Raw genomic sequence first — 5,875 nt, 5'->3', positions numbered from 1 at the left:
CTTTTTAGTTGGGACGTAGTCCCAACTAGTGCACTTACAAACCCGAAATTTCCAACCATACAGGGTAACGCCCACTGCTGTGACGTTTCATCGCCACTCTATATGCTATATTGTATTCTAACATATCAACGTAAGCTGAATTCATAGTGATCACCCGACCATGACCGACGCATAACCGCCGCGAGTGAAAAATAGTGCTCTGAATTTCTGAAAACTTCGATTTATTGCGAACAGAAGAGGAGACAAGAAATTTATTTTTTGAAAATAATGTGCAATTGAGCTTGAATTACGGTATTAGAAACGTAGCGGATATAATTTGAAAGGTCACATAATTCTATGAATGGGATAGTAAATTAATTGGGTCATAGTGCTTGACGGCTTGCAATATTTAACTTACTCATCCGCCTTATCATCACATTTTTTTGTATTATATTCCAGAAATTTTTGAAAAAGACATTATTTATCGGATAAATTTTGTAGTTTATAATTGCAAAGTGGATATTGAAATAGAATTAGCCAGAGATGTAGATAATCTATTCGTCTCTGAATTAGCCGATAATTAGGTTAAATGAATCCAACAACTTCCGGTATATTTTTTGACCTACTTCACGAGCATAATTATCAGCCTGTTAAGCTCATAAGGTAAGTTATAAAGCAAAATATGTTATGAATTTGATGAATAATAATATTAAGTTTATTTATTGATGCCAATTTGTTTCCGAGGACTAAAACTTTCGTAAAGAATTTCGAAGTAATTTGGAGATCTCGAGTCTTTCGTACCCAAGACATTTCGACCATACTTAGACTGCAAATCGACAGATTTTACAAATTGATATTACACAGATGTCTGCCTTTACAGGAAAACCGGCATATACGCCTACAATTTTTTTTTGTCTTAATTGTCACGGCCGTTACGTCTCTACCAAATGGGGCACATTCTTAAATATTTCAGAATAATTTTATTTTGACCTTTATAAATTATTATATATATCTATTTAAAGTCTAGCCATTTCATTTTGGGTCATCTTTTTACAATTTGAATAATTATTCTGGAAAAACGAAGTGCGCAAATGATCTAAAGGTTTGTACAAAGATTAGTGTTCTAAACATTCATCAAATGGTACATTTATCTGGAAAAAATATTTCAGTCCCATCATGACAAAATACCTCAATGGAACCCCTTTAAATTGAATTACACTTTTTTTAAATGTATGGGTAAATTCCATTTTCAGTGGTTGAAATTTTTCCTCTTTTCTCATTAATCAAGCTATAGTTTCCCATTTATAAAGCCACAGGTTGTTTTGAAAGTTGAAAAAAAAAATCACTGCCACCTTGATAATTGTTAACCTGAAAAATCTTCAGGCAATTAAAGGGATTTGAACCCCAGACCTCTTGATTACAAGGCAGACACACAACCATGTCGCGAAAATGTCAACACAACAGCAAGACTGTTGGAAATGATCTATACTTGTTCTCAATACATGGTTGAAGTAATTTATCAGTGTTAATTAGACATTTTATATGATTTAACAATTTTTGACACTACTGATATTCACATTTTTTTCACAAATCTACATGTAAAAAATAAATATCATAATGAAATGATAGAACATTTTCTATTTTAGTGGTAATACTGTGGAGTAATATGAAGAAATATTATTAATATTTTATGATCATAAATTTTTCAAATTTTAATTATGTCATTACATGCTGTACACAATCATATTATTGTGTGAACATATATATACATTGTATAGACACATATATACATTGTATATACACACACTAAGAGAGTAGTATTAGATGAATTTGAAAATGAAATCTCTAAATTCATATTTTCAGGGAAATAAAAGATCATTTACTTTAATATTCACTTGGAAAGGCTGGTACATGTAGCTAGAAAAAAAGTACAGTATAAGATTAAAGAAAGACTAGAAGATTATTACAAACAACAGGTACTTATATAATATTTAATGTATATTTCACAAACCAAGCTGTTTTCCAAAAAAAATGAATGAAAACAATATTTGACCTAGAGTCATAAGATTGACAGAACAGTGGCGTGTGGGGGCATCCGTGTCCTATGGACACATTTCTAGTTTCACTTATATACTATGTAGAAATTTTGTGGACGCAACTCCTCTTAAACCGGATGGCAGATTTTGCTTAAACTTACAGGGATGAACAACCTTCAGGTGTAGATGGTAGTAAAGGAAAGAATTTTTGCTGCGACCAAATTTTACAGAATTTTGGCCCTTTGTTGATTTTTTCACTATATACTATGTAGAAATTTTGTGAATGCAACTCCTCTTAAACCGGATGGAAGATTTTGCTTAAACTTCCAGGGATGAACAACCTTAATGTGTAGATGGTAGTAAAGAAAGAAATTTTTGCTGCAACCAAATTTAACAGAATTATGACCCTTTTTTGATTTTTTCATTATATACTATGTAGAAATTTTGTGAACGCAACTCCTCTTAAACCGGATGGCAGATTTTGCTTAAACTTCCAGGGATGAACAACCTTAATGTGTAGATGGTAGTAAAGGAAGGAATTTTTGCTGCGACCAAATTATAGAGAATTATGGCCCTTTTTTGATTTTAGTTTTCAACTTGTGGCACATGTATAGTCCAAAAAATATTTGACCTAGAGTCATAAGATTGATAGAACAGTGGCTTGTGGGGGCATCCCCGTGTCCTATGGACACATTTCTAGTTTTCTTCTTAGTGTGCCTTTATTGCTAAGATCTATTTAATTGACAGACTGTTTTTAAAGTTTGAAGGGATAATCTTTGAAACATTCAGATTGGTTATTAAACTAACCATTATTTACTTTATTTGTAGCCAATAAGTAATTATACCTTTAAATTGTATGCCGTCGAAACAAATTAATTGTATACTGTCTGAATTGTATACACACCAGTCTCTCACAACGCATTACTCACCCCAAATGAGGGTAAAAATAACTCTGACATAAAGAAGTCTGCGTAGGGATGACAATTTTATTAATAAAACACAATATATTGTTCATTGCTTTCAAGGGCTCATTGTTTTTCAGAGTTTAATATTGCAAGTGCAAATTTGATAGTTCCACTGTGTTACTATGTATTCAAATATTCAAAACTACTTTCACTTTCGGTTTTAATTTAGACTAACAATTGACGAAATACGAGTGTTGAACGAATACCAATAAAGGATTGTCAGAAGGAGTGTTTTTGCACATGTTTTGAGTAAAAATGATGTAAAGGCTATTACACCAACAGAGTATGGAAAAAGTTTAATTTTTCAAGTGACCCGATTTCCGTTTTGTTCTATCACTTCGGTGTTAAAGCCGCCATGTAAAAGTAGTGCGTTCCATCATGCTTAGAGTGGTTTCACACAGGTCAGTAAGACCGGTGTACACAATGTACTGTCTGCACATATGTGTCAGAAAAAATATCACAAAAAAGGAATTTAGTATTACTATGAGTATTTATTAAAGAAATTGTATTTCAAATATATTTAAATAGTATTATTGAAAGTCATTTTGTATGACAGACACACAAATCTAGTGCTCTGCATTATAAATGTAAGAAGAGACAAATAAGATAAGCATTTTTTTGCAAATTATTGCACTTCATATATATGTTTATTGCTTTTTTTTAAGGTGGACATGTGTCACTGTCAAGCGAATGAAGATAAGCATCACACTCGGTGGGAATCTCAAGTTTCCAGATGTAGTGATCATAACTGTATAGGCACCATTAACACTTTGGACTAGTTGGAGTATTTTAGAGGGCTAGTCTGAACATTGTGTTGAAGGAAAATGTTAAAACTCGGATTTCCCGCTTAACCAATCATTACTTTACCTTATATTTAGTGCGGTAATGTAGGAAATGGTTACTTTCTGGAACGGAGCTGTCAATTATTTTTAGTTTTTTAGCTTGTTAGCGTTATCGTCGGACAGTTGTGAAGTAAAGACATCGCAGTTTGACTGTATACAAGTTGCCTTAAAGAAAGTATGTCGAAATCTTAACAGTTATTCGTTGATTTTGTAGAAATTGACCAGAATTCACCTTTGTTTACACGCATCGCTTGGACGTCGAAAACGACATGCAATGACATTTCAGTGAAATTTGGAAACTTGCTCGTATTTTGGAGCATTTTGTAGGATTTCGATGAAGTAAAAAGTGTTTATGATAGGATACATTATTCCTAGAGACAACCACAAAAATAAAATAGTGATCTGGTGTATTTTTACCGAACAGTTCTTGTTTGTTTTGCATGATATTTTTCTCTCGTTAGGGACCTTTATTCTTTATATATAGTATTATGAGCGTATATGGGTAAATGTGGTATATAGTGCCTGTGGTTTTATCATGTATCTTAGCTTGCCTGGTGTAATGATAAGTAATAAACCTGAGAATTGAAACTATGAGAATAAATTGTTGTTATTAGTCCCCTTATATTTTCATTAAGAGGGGACTAAAGGCTGACCCATTTCTGTATGTCAATGAAAGCTGAATTTTGCTATAACTTAAATGGTACAAAAGTAAGGTTCATCATACTGGTATCTGATATAGAACTATACAGAGATTTAGCATGTTATTATAATTTATGCTCCTGAAAGGGAGAGAATAAAGTTGCGGTCTTAACCATCTGTCGGTATGGACTCAAGTAATATTATGGATAAATATCTGTGTTCATTCCATACAGACTTGTACTTTTGGGGAAAAAGGTTGCTCATGGGAGGAAAATATGTTTTTAATGGTGATTTTGAGATTTTAGTTGATAAAGGAAAAAAAACATAGTCTGAACTTAGGAAGACATTTGTCCTTCACACTCTTGTCCGAAATATGAATATAACTAGATATGTATTGAAGGGATTTTATGTAAACTTCACAAAGTGATAGAGACTTTTAAGAGGAAGTGCAATGTTCAAGAAACATAACTCTACCTTGCTTCATGTTTTAATTATATCCCTTAAGTTAAAAATGCTTATTCCAAACTATCACTGAATCTACATCAACTTGAACGACTCAAATTTTCCAATGTGTCAAAGAACCATAACTCCATTCCTTAGTTTTTAGCTCACCTGTCACAAAGTGACAGGTCGAGCTTTTTTGTGATCCCTTTTCGTCCGGCCGTAAACTTTTACTTTAAATGACATCTCCTCATAAACCACTAAGCTAATTTCATCCAAACTTCACAAGAATGTTCCTTTGGCTGTCACCTTTAAAAATTGTGCAAAGAATTTAATTCCATGCTGAACTCTGGTTGCCATGGGAACCGAAAGAAAAAAACTTTAAATATCATCTTTAAAAAAACCCTAAGAGCTAGAGCTTAGATATTTGGCTTGAAACATCCTTTAGTGAGTGTCTACCAAGTTTGTTTAAATAAAAGCCCTTGGGTCAAAATTGGCCCCGCCCCAGGGGTCATTGATTTTCCCTATGTGCATATAGTAAAAACTTTATAAAATCTTCTTTTAAAAGAACCCAAAGAGCTAGAGCTAAGATATTAAGCATGAAACATCATCTAATGAGTGTTTACCAAGTTTGTTCAAATAAAAATCGCGGGGTCAAAATTGGTCCTGCCCCAGGGGGTCATTAATTTTCTTTAAATTCATATAGTAAAAACTTAAAAAAATCTTCTTTTAAGGAACTAAAAGAGCTAGAGCTAAGATATTTTAGCATGAAATATCTTCTAGTGAGTGTTTACAAAGATTGTGAAAATAAAAGCCCTGGGGTCAAAATTGGTCCTGCCCCAGGGGGTCATTAATTTTCTTTAAATGCAAATAGTAAAAACTTAAAAAATCTTATTTTAAAGAACCCAAAGAGCTAGAGCTAAGATATTTAGCATGAACATCTTCTAATGAGTGTCTACCAAGTTTGTTCAAA

At 32.7% G+C, this 5,875-nt stretch overlaps 1 long non-coding RNA gene across 1 annotated transcript; it reads left to right on the top strand.

Moving 5' to 3' along the window:
* Window positions 1–4,413, top strand: LOC132759593 (uncharacterized). Its single transcript, XR_009629743.1, has 3 exons — window positions 1–642; window positions 1,843–1,955; window positions 3,646–4,413. It is a non-coding gene; the product is annotated as an uncharacterized LOC132759593 (long non-coding RNA).
* The last annotated feature ends 1,462 nt before the right edge of the window (window positions 4,414–5,875 follow it).

Source organism: Ruditapes philippinarum, unplaced genomic scaffold (assembly GCF_026571515.1).
Source record: "Ruditapes philippinarum isolate M1 unplaced genomic scaffold, ASM2657151v2 ctg3755_1_1_1_1, whole genome shotgun sequence".
Classification (NCBI taxonomy): Eukaryota; Metazoa; Mollusca; class Bivalvia; order Venerida; family Veneridae; genus Ruditapes; species Ruditapes philippinarum.
Note: the sequence above shows the minus strand (reverse complement) of the source record. Positions and strands in the feature narration are given on the sequence as shown.